This window comes from Humulus lupulus, chromosome 7 (assembly GCF_963169125.1).
Source record: "Humulus lupulus chromosome 7, drHumLupu1.1, whole genome shotgun sequence".
In the NCBI taxonomy this organism is placed as follows: domain Eukaryota; kingdom Viridiplantae; phylum Streptophyta; class Magnoliopsida; order Rosales; family Cannabaceae; genus Humulus; species Humulus lupulus.
The window spans coordinates 169080172-169096943 of NC_084799.1; positions in this window are offsets into that span (position 1 = coordinate 169080172).

Here is a 16772-nt window from a genome sequence, read left to right on the forward strand (position 1 = left end):
GCTCGAAAGTTGATGTATCAAATCCCTCGTTATACCATTATAGATGGAAGGCTATATAGAAGAGGATATTCCATGCCACTGCTTCGATGTGTGACTCCACCCGAAGCTAAGAAAATCATAGAAGAAATTCACGAAGGGTTCTGTGGAGACCATATTGGGGGGCATAGCCTGTCCAAGAAAATCATACGCCAGGGATACTTCTAGCCTACCATCAAGTCTGACTCATTCGACTACGTGAAAAGGTGTGATAAGTGCCAACAATTCACCACGATTCCTCGAGCTCCACCATCCGAACTGACTATGATGACCTCTCCATGGCCATTTGCGGTATGGGGAATCAACCTCATAGGCTCTCTTCCGACTGGCAAGGGCGGAGTAAAGTATGCGGTAGTCGCCGTAGATTACTTCACAAAAGGGACAGAAGATGAACCTTTGGCGACTAAAACCTCCAAAAAAGTCCTCGACTTTGTGGTGAAAAATATCATATGTCGATATGGGATGCCGAGGAAAATTGTGTCCGATAACGGAACCCAGTTCGACAGCGATCTGTTTACCAACTTTTGCGAAAAAAATGGAATAATAAAGAGTTTTTCGTCAGTGGCCCATCCTCAGGCGAATGGCCAGGTCGAAGCTGTGAACAAGACTCTAAAAAGTTCACTGAAGAAAAATTTGGAAGAAGCAAAAGGAAGATGGCCCGAAGAATTACCCCAAGTCCTATGGGGATATAGGACCACGGCCCGTACATCGACAAGACATACCTTGTTCTCTCTGGCATACGATTGCGAGGCTATGCTGCCAATCGAGGTCGAAATTCCCACAATTCGAGCCTTCGCTTATGATCAAGCCTCGAACCACTCTCAGCTCGAAGAAACTCTTGACCTGATCAAAGAAACAAGGAGCGAAGCTCAGTTAAAAAATGTTGCATACCATCAGTGAGCTACCCGGTACTTCAACAAAAGAGTTCGGGATCGAAAATTCGGCATGGAAGATTTGGTGCTAAGGCGTGTATTCTTGGCGACACGGGATCCAGCAGCTGGCGTGCTCGGGCCAAATTGGGAAGGAGCCTACCAGATAGAGTCAGTCATCCGACCCGGGGTTTACAAGTTGGCGAGATTGGATGGAAGTCTAGTACCGCGAGCATGGAATGGCAAACACCTACGACCTTACTATCAATAGTATAGGAAGGGTGTTGCCTGTAACCATGCTTGTTTATCTGTACTGTTTTTCTATTTTTGGATTTAGTCAAATAAAGGTTGATTTCGTTTAATATGCTGTATTTTTTGCAATCTCTCTTAATTTAATAACCTATGGTCACACTCATAGGATATTAAGGGGGCATTAGTGGTACATATACCATCAACTTGAAAAATAAAATAGCATATACGAAACGCATACAAGTCTTTGGCCATAACCAAAGGCGCGAACTAAGATAGTTTGGTTATAACCAAACTATAAAAAACATACAAGTGTTTGGATATAACCAAATGCGCGAGCTAAGATAGTTTGGTTATAACCAAACTATCAAACAAAAAAAATAAAAACATACAAGTGTTTGGACATAATCAAATACACCAGCTAAGATTCTCTGGATAAAACCAAACTGTCAAAAGTACACAAGTATTTGGAAATAACCAAATGCGCGAAATGAGATAAGTTTGGTTATAACCAAGCTGGCAAAAAGATAAAAATGTTTGGATATGCAAATTAGATTAAAATGTAAGTGTATGGATTACAAACCTAACACGACCTTAATAGGTTTGGAACAAACTAGCTAAAACTAATCGGCAGTAAGTTGGAGCATAACCCACTTCATATAAGCCGAGATCGAGACTGTAGTATCTTACAAAACAATAGTTTCAACCTCATAACCTCAGAGAGCTAACCAAGGACGAGAAAAAGTAACTAAAAAGGTAAAGTATAACTAAACCATTTGCATTACACACCATACAAGTACTTTCGGGTGCATGGTAAAAGTAATATCCGACCTTGACAAATAACGAGATCGGAAGCGGATAATTCGAGCAAACTGTGCATGAATGCATTGAACCTCGAGCTTAAATCCAAACTATGTTTGTGTGATTAAACAGGCATATATGACTCTTTAACATAAAATGTGCAAAATATTTCAACCCGAGAAATGTAAAGCATATATATTAAAAGGAAGTCAAAAAGAAAGAAAAATTGTACCAGCCCCATGGGCATAAGTTAAAAGAAAACAATTACAAAAAAAGGGACGCAGCCCCGAGGTATCATTTAAAGAGAAGGGGCAATCTCCTTGGCCTTCTCAGCATCCTCCTTGGCCCTCTCAGCATCTGCATCCTCCTCGGCTCCCTCCGCGTCATCTCGAGCAGCCTCCTCCTCATTAAGTCGAGCCTGCCATTTGGCCATGAGCTTCGCTTCAAGATGGCCTAAGAAGCTGGTATCGAGGTCGACATTGTTGGCCCAGATTCTGTACATGGCCAGGTCAACCGCTCGATCCTTTTTCTCCTTAAAATCTTCAAGACAACGAGCCTTCTCATTCTCAACGATCTCAAAAGTGAGGGCCTTCTCTTCTTCAAGCTTGGCATTGACCCCCCGAGCCGAGCATTCTCCTTCTCAAGCTCGGCGAGCCCGGCGTTCTACTTCTCAAGCTCGGATATCTTGACCTTAAGCTCCTCAGCTCCTGCCTCTACCTTTGCCTTTGTTTCCTTGAGCTCATCACTCAATTTGAGCTGAAGATCCTTCGCCTCCTGAGCAAGACTCATGCTTGAGTGGACTTGTTGTTCAGCCTATAATTAAGTTGAGCATCGACAGCAAGAGCCTGACATACAAAAAAGACAAAATTAGTATATAGACTAAGTGTAAATGCAACTAACTGGTGGGAGAAGAAAGATTACCGCAGCATGGAGCTCAACACTCTTCTCCTAAAGAGTGTTGCAGTCTTTGGCATTGTTTAGAAACTGCTAGTGAGGAGCGTCAAAGCTCCCAAAGCTTTGGCCCACCCGAGACAGGATGTCCGAGCCTAATGTTGTCCAGTGGGATCCAGCAGCATTTTTGATCACATACTCGTCAACACGAGTAGAGATCAAGAGCAGTGGTGTCTTCGAGGATGAAGGTTTCCTTGGAGGCAGGCCAGCTGAGGGATTGGGTTGGGATGCAGAAGGAGCCGGGGGTAGGGTCAACGAGGAAGTCCCGACCTGGGCAGATGGACTTAGAGCTGAGCTCGGAACAATCGGAGGCGAGGGAGGTGGTGTTTTCTCGGTCCTCTTAAGGACCTTGGCAGGCCGGTCGGTCTTTTGCGACCCCCTGGGACGCTTACTCCTCTTGGCTCCGCCACTCTCAAGGATGTTGTCGAGATCGAATCCCATCTCGCCTACACAGTTACATCACAATATGAGTTATCGAAAAATAAAGTAACTCATCATAATGCAAACATACATGGGATAAAAAGACAAGTGGAGAGAAACCTAACTGGAACTCTCCCCCGAGATTGAGCTCGGCGACCACGAAATTCCCCCATCTTCAGAAGAGGCGGGGGGAGTACCTTCCCTATAGGTGGACGTCAACCTCGAAAGGTCCCTATAGTCGTTGGTCCCATATTGGACAGCTATTCTGTTCCATACCTCGTTTAGGCTATACATGGTGTCGTATTTCCTGAGCCGCTATCGAACCTATGAACCCGTTCATCTACCCAAGACCATACATAAAAATGGTTCCTATCGTCCTCACACAATACTAACCTATCGAGTTTATGCTTTAGTAGGGAGGGGGACCACATATTCGAGCTTAGGATGACTGTACCTTGCTCATCCGGAGCCGAGCTTGAGGCCTCGTCGTTGGCCTCGTTCCCCGATTGTGGACTCCTGTGACGAACTAGAGGCAGAGGCCTCGCCTCTCTCCTTAGGGGGAGGTTGCCCGTTGGCAGAGGCATGAGCTCCCACCGGTCGTATTTTTTATTGGACCAGTCCGATGTAGACTGATCCTCTCCTAAGAGCCCACAAGCCCGAAGCTTGTCTTCATGCATGAGATAGGAAAGGGATCTCCTGCCATAAGGAAGTTGGAGCAGAGTCTCTCTGTGCTCCTTCATCTCATCAGTGGGAGTAGGGCGATGATAGTTGACTGGAAAGTTAAGCACATTTTAGCTAAGCACGAGCCTAAAGAAAAGTTCGAGCACAAAAGAAGGAGGTTGAAATACTTACTAATCCGTTTGAATGAATAGAATCAAGACGGGGCTAGGCCATCTGTCCAAAAGAAGGCCTTCTTGAAATCAGGAGGATGGTTGGGAAGATCTTCAAACATCTTATTCTCCTTGGGATACCTCGAGAGATAGTAGAAGCCATCCCCTCCCCGAGCTCGGGAGGGATTTCTTTTCAAACAAAAGAGATACAGGATCTCCTTTGGCGATGGTCCTTCCCACTTCAGTTCGTGGTAAAGTGACCTCAGGGCAGACAGAACTATGTAAGAGTTGGTGTTGAGCTGGAAAGGGGCCAACCCAACAAAATTTGTGAAGTCCTTGAAAAAATACTTCAAGGGCAGTACCACCCCTGCCTTCATGTGCTCCTGGCTCCAAGCTACGTATCTCAGCTTGCTGTCAGGATTTCCATCTCCTGGAGCGCGGCAGCTTCGCTCGTGGGAGGTCGAGGCTCGACACCTTAGCGAGCCTGATAGACCTATACCATGAAAGGCCAGGATATCAGTTATCTGGCCTAGTGACATAACAGAGCTCCAATAATGCTCGGCCTCGAAAAATTCCCTCCTCGGCTGCGAGGTAGAGGGTTCCCCCATCAGTGAAAACTGAAGATCACCTGGCTTGAAAGCAATCATCACTTTAAGCGAAGGGTCGAGTGGAATCGGCCTAGGCTCGTTGTCTGGATCTAGATGCAAGGCGACCCTTAGTCTTTTCCTTTTCCCTTCTTCGACCTCGTCTATCTGTTGTCGGAAGTGATTTCGGGTGTCTTCTTGCTCATGCCTCAGTTCGTGTTCCAGAAGTAAATGTTGATTCCGAGTGAAAGGAGATTCCGGGCTCGGAGTTACTGATGAGTAGGGAATTGCGAGCTTTTACCCCCACCACTTTCCCGAATTCTGCGGCATCTAACAAGAAAGTAAAAGGGTGAGGGCCAATCAAGCAAGAAGTACAGAGATAAATAACACCTAAGCTCGAATGATCGAGGCTACAAGGCAAGCTCGATCCAAACGAGACGAGACCAGTCCTAGAGGATAAGAAGTGGATTTGTCATGGGAAATCCCGAAATATTAGGAAAGAAAGGTGGCGGTTATTGAAAAGGTGATATTTTTGGGAATCGTGCATTCCTTAAAGGCAAACCCTAATTTTGTACCCGATATCTTCATGTGCAAGATACAGTTTCTAAAATTTGAAAACCAAAAAAAGGAACCATTTTTGGACCCCTTTTTCGCAGAAACTGGGTTTGAACCTAATGTCCACCAGTTGAAGTACCCTAATCCTAGTGAATGGACAAATGGGATGAGAGTAAATCCTAATGCCTATGGTGTAACAGAAGTATAAGCATGCATAAAAAAAAATGTATATACGTAACGCAAAGAAGCCATGAACAGATACTTACAAAGTGTGATCGACAGAAATAGAGAAATGGATGATTGTATGAGCGGTTGCAAGTGCGATCTCACTAAGTCAAAAATTCCAATGTGGATTTGTCTTCTCGGTTTGGAGAACATGCAAGAAATGGGCAATGAGTTTCTGGTTTTCTTTTCTTTCCTTTTTTCTCTCTAATGGACGTGAAAAGAAAAGAGGAAGAAGACGACTGGGGGTTTATTTATAAGCCCGTGGGAATACAAAGGGTTGGATTGATCTGGGCCATTGGCCAGATTCCGTATCAAATCAAGTGGCTAGGAACCCGTGAGGTGATAGTACCCAAAAGGATGGCAGGCGGATAGGCGTGGGTAGGTTTCCAAGGTACTCAAGTACATTGAGTGAGCAATACGCAACTGACGCGTGTCCATACTCGAGTACGTGTGATGGAACGGTTCCCGATGAAAGTAGTTCAAAAGTTTCCTTCTCATAGGATTCGAACTAATACTTTTGAGGGGGCAAAATGTTACACCCAAATTTCGAGGCCTGAGGTTGTGACCTCGAAAGCTAGATTCGTCAGGTGTGAGCTCGCAATATCTAAAGTGCATGTTCGTGGTCCAGGTGCCAAACCTCGAAGCAAGGTGGCAACCTCGAAGATATGTAACCTCGGAGTTCTTTCTAAGCTCGAAAGACATAGAATCAGAGTATATCCATTGCCAGGTGTCTCGGATCAAGTAGCCCGAGCTTAGTATGGGTATGAGCTCGAAATGTGACAGCCTCGGTGATATTTACCCACTCCGAGCTGGTCTTAGGGAAAGTTATACAACTCGTAATTTACCTAGAGACCTAGACTAACATGATGCTGACTGCTAACCTCGAACGGCTTAGTGAGTCATCTAATGAGACGCAGTCCATGCATTCAAAAGATATTTATTGTTGTAACTTCCCTACATTAAAGGGATATTAACTAGTCTGTTATATGCCCCCTGGTCTTCAATGGACGTTTCCTTGTATATAGGAGTTACAGAATTTAATGTCATTATTCCCATTAATGAAGAGGAGTATCTTCCCGAAATATGTGGGAATGAACTCTGAAAACCACTATAAATAGATAGGTCATGAACACTTGAAGAGGACCGAATTTTTGTTATCTTGAGAGAATTTATGGAGAATTCATCCCTGAAGGAATTCTAGAAAACTCCAAAGTCCTAATAAAAAAGACTCGTGGACTAAGCAGAGTTCACTGCTTAACCACGTAAAAAACCCTCATTGTTCTACTGTATTAATCATCTTTGCCATAGTTTTTATTGTTTACGTGCTCTACATTTTAAGTTGACGAAAAACAGCGTCAACAGCCGATTACCCGTTTTGACCCTTTATTTTTAAAAATTAACCTTTGGACCATGTATTTATTCAAAATGTTCAAAATTATTTATAAAAATTAAATTATATATATTATTTATGTTTTTTGTAAGAGTTCACATTATTTTGAACCTTGAATTTTAGCCGATTACCCGCTGGGACCTTTATTTTTAAAAATTAACTTGTGGACTTTAAGTTTTATCAAAAGGTTAAAAATAGAAATAGATAGATCGGTTATTTGATCACTATATTTTGGCCGATTACTCATGTTGACTCTTTATTTTTTAAAATTAACCTTTGAACCATATATTTATTCAAAGTGTTAAAAATTCTTTATAAAAGCAAATTATATAAATATATATAATTTATGTTTTCTATAAGGGTTCACACTATTTTGAACTTTGAATTTTAACTGATTACTCGTTTGGACCCTTTATTTTTTAAAATTAACTTGTGGACCTTTTGTTTTGTCAAAAAGTTGATTACATGTTTGGATCCTTTATTGTTAAAAATTAACATTTGGATCCATTATTTTGTCAAAAGGTTAAAAATACAATAGATAGATTATTTATTATTATTATTATTATTATCATTACTATAATTAAAATAAAAATGAGAAAATAGGTAGAGATTTTTTCTTAATTAATTAATAGCCATAAATTAGAAAAGTGAAATAAAAAATGAGAAAAGTTAACGGTTATTTATATTTATAATATAATTAAACAATTGTCGTAATTAAATATCTAATCAAATTTGAATTCAAATTAAAAAATGCAAAAAAAGAAGAAAATAGAAACGGTGTTTTGGAGCCATTTTAGAGGGCTACATTATATAAATATATTAGAAAATATACCCGCTTTCGCGTGATTTTCTTAATAATAATTTTAAATATATATTTAAGGTAATTTTATGTTTGTTTGATAAATATTATAATTTGAATTTATACATTTTGGAATTCAACTATATATATTTAACATAATTCTATATTTATTTGATTAATTTTATAATTTGTATAATGTGAGTGAGAAATTTATACCTTTTGTAATGTAACACCCTGAATAACCAAGACCGTTACACTGTGTGTTTAAAATAGTGCAGGACATGCTAATCAAGTCTTTCAAATGAAAACGTGAACCTATAGTCATAAACAAGTTAAGTTTAAAAGATTTTGGTCATAAACAGATAATTTTCATTAAAATAACTGTTTAGTACATGGGATCCCAAAACAGGGTTTAAAGGACATATTTATAAAAATTCCAAAAGTTATAAATAACCATGGCCACTCTAATGGCAAAATATACATTTTAGGTTTCCGTCACTGTACAAACCCTCGACCGTGGCGGCCGAGCAGCTGACAATGTACACCTCGCCCCCAGAGCTCTCAAACTCATGGTTGAACCATCAACCCTTGCCCTTTACCTGCACCACGTAGCACCCGTGAGTCGAGGCCCAGCAAGAAAACTCTAATGCATAGCATAATAAAAAATAGTAATCAAATAACTCAAAAATCATTAATCAAATACTCAATAGACCGCATCATTCATATATTCAGTAATCTCATTCAACAAACCAATAATTCACCATCTAGACAATGAGCATACCATAATCATCAGCTTAACATCAATAAGCATTTCACGAAATATCTAGGGTCGACACCCTTAGGCTGCACCCTCTGTTTAAGTCATTCTCTTCGGCTCACTTAGGTCGAGCCCAGTGTTCAACCCACTGACTTTGGCTCGCTTAGGCCAAGCTCAGTGATTATTTGATAAACCTCATCTACCAGTGGCCGAGCCGCATCCTGTGTGCAAATATTGATTCTGGCACTCTTAGGTTGTTTATCATATGTCCCCATGGCATAATACCATCTTATGGCATCACACACAAATATAGAGAACTCTTAGTCCCAACATTACCATATAATCGGGTGCAGTTTTCTTACCTTTGATTCCGAGCGCTTTAGCTAACTGAAGCTACACTTGAGCACGATCCTGATCCAAGCCCTAGAGAAAACCTAGACACAATCGTAAAATAGAACCATCATCAACTCAATACTGTAACCCAAATTTGAGACCAATCCCAAGCCCTCGGGAAGCCCAATTCCACCAAACGGGGTGGTGGAATCGAACCCTGAGCCTCCAAGCAAAAACCCTAAGAAAAATACCCAAAACCCACTTCTGGAGGCAAGGTAGCACTACAACGCCACAAGGTGGGCGCTACAGCACTACAAATAAGGACCAAAAACCCCCTAGGAAAAGAAGCCTAGCGTTGTAGTGCTCCAAGGCTAGCGCTACAGCGCTACAAACAGCAGGCATGGATTTTCTGGGATTTCCTTCGAACTTCCCCGAGCCAAAGCTGTAACGACCCAAAATCACTAATATGGCTTAAGGGCCTTGATTAGTGTGACGGGAGGGCATCTTTGGCTTATGTGTGAATTTATTGATTTAATACATGATTATATAAATGTTAGAATTGTGATTAAATGTGATATATGTGAGAACCACATTATTATGTGGGTAAATCTGCAGCGTGCGACCTGAGGCGATCCTAGGGAGCTAGATAGCGGGAAAAGTCACAACGGGGCTTAATAGTTGACTTTGGGCAAGTCAGGGGTATTTTAGGTATCGAGTAGTTATTCAAACTATCGGGTTATGAAAATAAATATGTGGAGATATATTTGAGGTTAGGAAGTCTAGGCGGGAATATTGGGGAATTTTACTGTTTTTCCCTCGGGGACGTTTCCGGCACCCCGAGCTTTGGGATTAGCTTAATAGCCTAAGGATAGACTTGGGAAGACTTTAGAAAACTCTAGACAGAAATTAAACCGACTCTTTCTCAGCCTTCTCTCTCTTAAGGAAGAAAAACACTTAAATTTCAAGGGAAATCAGCTGAAGCTTGGGGAAATTGAAGGGATGAATTAGAGGTTTAGCTCAAGAACCAATCAAGAACTAAAACAGAGTTAAGGTAAGCAATGAATTTTGGTTAGGGATTTTGAGAAATGGCTGAGTTTTAAATATTTATGGTTTTGGCATTTAAGGTTGAGTTTGAGGCTGGAATCTTTAAAGTTAGGTCAGGGAACTCTTGGAGAAGTAATTCTGCAGCTGAGGTAAGCTTTAATCTAAGGTTTAATGGTTGAATTCTAGTATCTCCATGGTTGGTTTTGTGTTCTTAGGTTAGAAGTTTCAGAAATTGAAAAGGGATTTTGGTAAGTGTTAGGCTGGATTTTTAGTTGAATTATGTTGTTTAAATCATTCTAATGGTGTTGGGATTAATTGGTTTTTGAGTTGGGAGCTTTGGGATGGCTTAAGGTGAGGTTTAGATGTTGGAAATGGTGGGTTTTTCTAGGTTCAAAGGGTCGGGCCGCGGCATAGTTCTTGGTGAGCCGCGACCCTTGGAAGCTGAGTTATGCTGAGGAAGGAGGGCGGGCCGCGGTATGGTCCATGTAGGGCCGCGACCCTTACCTGTTTTTGTATCTTTGGAGGGTTCTGTTTGGGGCCATGCCATGGCATGGATGGCTAATGCCGCGGCGCTTAAGGGATTTTGGGATTTTGAGATTCTAGGCTTGGGAATTTAACCTAGGGTGCTCGGGATTGAATCTTTTACCATGTTTGGTGAAATTCAATGTTCCGGAGATTAAAAATTTGTCTAGAAGCTCATTTAAGTAGTTTGATGGTATCCTTTACCTTGGTTGTGACTAGGTGATAAAGGCTTAGGCTCAGGAACGGATCGTGCCTGAGGAGCGTCGCTCGTAATCCGAAACCGTAAAGATTAAAGGTAAGAAAATTGCACCTGGTTGAATATATGTGATGGGATTAAGGGCTCCCTATTGTGTATGCTTGAATAGATGGTATTATGCCATGCAAGCTAACTAGTGAACCAACGGCCTAAGGGTGCCAAGGGTTACACTAGTGCACAAAGCGCGGCTTGGCCATTGGTAGCTAAGGACAACTTAATATGCACTGAGCTCGGTTTAAGAGGGCCGAAGTCAGTGGGGTACACAGAGGGTGCAGCCTAAGTTGTCGACCTTGACTATTATGTGATATGAATGTTACAAGTGTTTGATTGCATCCATGATTCTGAATATATGTTGATTGACTAATGTGGATTTCTTGATGAGAGTTTATGCTTAGTGAGTTTTGCTATCTGTTATTACTGTTTGTGTTGCACATGTTTTCTTGCTGGGCCTTGGCTCACGGGTGCTACGTGGTGCAGGTAAAGGCAAGGGCAAGATTGATCAGCCTTGATTGGAGAGCTCTGCGAGCGGAATGTACATGGCCAGTTGCTTAGCCGCCACGGTTGAAGTTTAGGCAGCGACGCGAGACCCAGAAATTGTCTATTTTGCCTTAGTATGGCTGACAGTTTTTTGTACTATTTTGAGGGTCTGTAATCCAACTTTTAAACTCTGTTTCTTTTGGGATCCCGTGTATATAGCTGCTTACTTATATACAATGAAACTTTTGAGACCAAAACCTTTTTAACCCTAGCTTATACACGTTTAGTGACACGTTTTTAAATTAATGACTTGATTAGCAAGTCTTGCACCTTTATAACTACACAGTGTAGCAGTCTTGGCTATCCAGGGCGTTACAAAAGCTCTACCAAACCACTCCAAAACTTTTCCAACCTCAAAATTGACCTTACAACCCACTATAACTCAACCAAAACAACCCATCAACATCAAAAGCTCAGCCAAAAACATCATTAAACACAGAAATCACACTTGAGCTCAAGAGCTTAAGAACACCATCAGAAAATCAGAAACCCTGAACTTTAAGGTTAGAATTGGTTACCTTAACTGAGAGAATCCGACCATAGGTTTTTTCTATGCCCTTCCAGCCTTTAGTTCCTAAAATCCCCAAGCTCAAGCTCCTTGATTTTCATCCAAAACTCAAAATCATAATCAACTTCTTCAAATTTAGAAAACTTAGACCAAACTCTTAAACCTTACCTTAACTTGAGCTAAATCCTGTTGAACTTCTAGCCACTCCAAGGATCAGAGTCCTAAGACCTTGCCTAGACTTTTCCCTGAGTTTCCAGCTCCAAAAACCACAAGAAATGGTGAGGAATAGGCAAACCGATTGGAGGAGAAAATGGTAGACTTTTATGCTCTGTTTTCTTCATTTCCTCTTCCTTCCTTCTGATTCTATAGTTTTCTACAACTTCCACTAAAGACATCAGATATAACAAGTATATCTCTTAATAGGAAAAAGACTCTTTTACCCTCCCATTTAAATCAAGTCTTTTAGTCATTCTAGGGGCATTTTGGTCATTTGTTCTCTATTCCCACTAATTCCTCGAGTGTCTTTAACATTTACCACTTAATTCTCGTCATCTAATTAGTCACCAATTATTTTCCCCAATGCCTAATAATCTCCAATATATTTCCCAAGTTCCCGGAAATACCCCCAGGCTTCCCCAAACCAGATACAAATCCCCACCGTGACTATTTCGCTAAACTGCTCACTAGGATCGCCTCGAGCCACAAGCTGCAAATATATCCACATAATAATGTGGTCTCAACAATTTATCACATATAATTACATTTATGCCCTCAACGGGCCAAAATTACAAACATGCTCTTATGAACAAAACAGGGCCCACATGCATATTTAATACTCATAAACATGCATCTAATCATATCCATATACTCATTAAATCATGCATGCCATATACTCATGCATTTAATCATTTATTCACATATTAATTATGCACTCCCGACACACTAATCAAGGCCCTTAAGCCTTATTAACAATTTTGGGTCGTTACATGTAATCCCTCCATTTTTTTTAAAGTTATGCTCTAATAGTAAAATCGTATTAAAAATATCTAATTAATCAATTATTTGTTTCTCTCTCCTTTCAAGAAATTAATAGAATGTATAATAGTGTTATCCAATAAATTAGCATGGGACACGTGGCTGACACCTGGAAGCGTCTGCTAGAGCATCGACCAGAAGACACCGTAGAAGCAGGGTAAGCCCGTCTTACCCGCGACTAGTCTGGTCGATGGTTCCGTGTACAAGGCAACATTTATGGGAAGATCTTTATGAATCCCGAATTTATCTCATACAATCTGCTGGATATCCGATTATTCAGGAAAGAATATCTGTAACAATCTTTTGTAACCCTCCTTGAGCCTATAAATAGCAAGAGATAGCTCAAAGGAAAGGACTTTTTGCTTTTGAATCATTCATTACTATAGTAATTCTCCAAGTAAACTTGTATTGCTCTTCAGAGGTTAGTGAAACTCATCGAACCCTGGTTCTTTGATCACCCTTCTGATTCTTATATCAATATCAGTCTAAGTGGACGTAGGTCATTACCAGATCCTGGGGCCGAACCACTATAAATTACTGTGTTTTCTTTACTTTTGTCATTACGTTCTTCTCTATACATTCGTTCATATCAATCACGTTTCGACTCCGTGTCAGTTGGCCAAATCTTGGGTCAAGATTCTGGTGCTTTCATTGAGAGATTGATTTATTGCTGTTAAGAAAACTAATGGCGAAAGCAGGAAAGAAAACTGGGCAGGCGGCCGCCGTTGCACCGTCTAACCCGCCACCTCCTCCTCCCCCTACAAGCATGGTGGAGGATGAGCCTCAACTGGACTTTGAAGAGGAGGAAATGGACGATGCGACGTTGAAGAGTACTCTAGGCGCGTTGCAGGAAGAACTGGCTAATCCGAGGGCCAGTCAGGAGACTGCCGCAGAAGTTATGGCGCAGCAGCAGCAGGAGATAGAAAGGCAGCGCGCGGAATTGAGTGAAAGACAGGCGGAGGTGGATCGCCGCCAGAACGAAGCCATGGCAGCCCTTGAGGCAGCCTTGCTGTTGGCTAGAAATCAAGCTGCACCTGCTTCGCAGCCTGACCAACCGATGAATGGGCCACCCCATAGGGGTCCTAATCCGAGCCCACCGATTTAGCCTTCAAGTCCGCAAAGGCCCGAGCAGCCTCAGATGCCCCATGACGATGTCCCACAGGATCTTGAGGCGCAGCCACCATCCCAAGCTGCTCGGGGTAATCCCCCGCAACAGAGGCAGAATAGGGCCGAGCATCAGCCTCGCAGCCCTAGACGCCATGGGGATGATGGACGAAACCTACCGAACAGAGGTCAGTACCCTCCTGGTAACAGGAGAGACTCAGAGTTAGGCTCTGTGGTCCGGGGCCCCCCACGGCGCAATGGTGCACGGGGAAACCACGACCAGCGCAGACCACCCTCTAACGCTCGGGATGGTTCAGCCAGAAACGGGCATCGAGGGAACAGTCGATCTCACCATAGCCAGTCAAGGTTCAGAGATGGCCACGGGTACAATGAGGCTGACTCAGGCAAAGGAAATGCCGGTGGGAGGAATGGAGAAAGAGGTAAAAGCAGGAGCCAAGTACCTCAAGATGACCAACCAAATAGACAGGATGCTGGGGGGCAGCCCAGACAAAATAATGTCTTCAACCGGCTCGGTGGTATCGAGCAGAGAAGAAGAGAAGAGGACCTGAGAGATGTACTCAATGATCGCCGCGAGAGGCACGGCGAGAACATCCAACCAGCAACAGAGGCCACCGCGATTCCTACCGCAGTCCAAGCCCAGATAAATGCGCTCAACCAGGCTGTCCAGCAGCTGGTCGGAGGAAGGACTTCTTACATCGACCACGATAGGAGGAAAGGCACTCCTTTCGTCCAAAGGATAGCTAACGTCGAAACTCCCAGCAAATTCAAGATGCCTACACTCCCAAACTTTGATGGATATGGGGACCCAGTCTCGCATGTGAATAAGTTTGAGATTCAGATGGACATTCAGAAAGTGTCCGAAGACGCTCAGTGCAGGATCTTCCCTACAACACTTTCTGAAGCAACGCAGGAGTGGTTCTTTAAGTTCCCACCTGCAAGCATAGTTTCCTGGGAAATGTTCGTAAGGGAGTTCTACGGACAGTTCTATGCGGGTCGAGTGCACCCAACCGAAGCAAACCAGCTAGTCGAGATTCGCCAGCAGGACGGGGAGTCAGTGAAGGATTACGTCCAGCGCTTTATGCGAGCGGTAGCTGGAGCAAAAACGGTAGGAGACGAAGGCAAGATGATGGCCATTACCGCAGGGGTAAAACGTTGCTCTCCCCTCTGGAAAAGTCTCCGAAAGGACCAGGAGTTCTTGGACCGAGCTGATCGTTACATCAAGCTCGAAGAGGCCATTGCTGATGATGGAAAACCCCCGAACAAGGGCAAGAAAGCCGCCGAACCCGCCAAAGCCGCCAATGGTTCCAAACCTAATGGCAACGGCAAAGGAAACGGAAATGGCAACGGTAATGGCAAGAATGGTGGGAAACGGCCGTATAACGAGCCTTCCACCTCCGACAACAAACTAGCCAAGGGTAATCGTTATGAACCTAGGTTCACTAACTACACTGCCCTCGTTGAGTCTCGGGGAGAGGTTTACCAGGACACAAGCTCTAGTGTGCCTTACAAGAAACCTGGACCCATTCGAAAGGACATTTCGAAAAGAGACACTACCAAGTTCTGTCGTTACCATAACGACTACGGACATGACACTAACGAATGCAACCAGTTAAAAGACGAAATCGAGTTCCTTATTAGACAAGGACACTTGAGAAGGTACGTACAGGCCTCGGGAAATTCCCAACGAGAAGCTCCAGGTGGCAACGAGCAGGCGTCCACACGCCAACGCTCGCCACCATTACAGCCTGCCCCCGTGGCTGGAACTCTCTTAACCATCTGTGGAGGCCCGCACCTCGCGGGAAATAGCGGAAAGGCCAGAGAACGATATGCCCGGACTCTGCGCCACGACCAGGACATCGAGATGATGACTGTGGAGGACCGTGCACCGAAAAAGGCTCGGTCAGAGGAAGGTGAGATAACCTTCTCTGATGGCGATGCCCAACACGTCCGGTTCCCACATTCCGATCCGCTGGTCGTGGACATCCAGATGGCCAATATGATGGTGAAGAGGGTACTAGTCGATACAGGAAGTTCGGTGAACATCCTGTATAAGTCGACACCGGAACGCATGAAATTGTCCGTAAAGGACTTGGAGCCCTGCAATCAGACGATATATGGCTTCTCTGGACAGGGACTCGCCCCAGCCGGAATGATCAAACTTCCAGTAACTACGGGTACAGCGCCTGCAACAAGGACATTACTCGCCACTTTTGTAGTGGTCGATTGTCCTTCGGCGTACAATGCCGTTATCGGAAGGCCCATATTGGTTGATCTACGGGCCGTCATCTCTATGTGGCACCTAGCCATGAAGTTCCCAACGGACGCGGGGGTAGGACGCGTTTTAGGAAACCATAGGGAAGCCAGGGAGTGCTACAACGCTCAATCACAAAGGCGAAAAGTGGAACGTCGAGGAGCACCACCCCAGACCGATTGCAGATGGCAGTAGATACGCAAGCCCAATCAGGTGGTGAAGTCACCAAATAGGATGTTGCCCAAAGTGAGGATGGAGATTTGGATCCTCGCTTTGGGGATTTTGAAGAAAATGTTGGACCCGTCGAGGACCTGGAGGAGGTCCAACTCGACAAAGAAGACCCGACCAGAGTCGTGAAGGATGGGAAAAACTTAGAACCTACCACGAAGCATGCACTGGTGGAGTTCTTGCGAAGGAACCAGGAGGTTTTCGCCTGGTCGCACAAATACATGGTAGGGATAGATCCTGCGGTAATCAGCTATGTCTTAAACATAGATAAAGCTTTTCCACCCGTGCAACAAAAGAGAAGGCTGCTCGATAAAGATAGATCAAGAGCCTTAAAGGAAGAAGTCGAAAGACTTAAGGAGAATGGGTTTATCAGGGTGGCATTCTATCCATCGTGGGTCTCGAATCCAGTGCTGGTCCCCAAGCCCAACGGCAAGTTGCGGACCTGCGTGGATTTCACAGACCTCAAT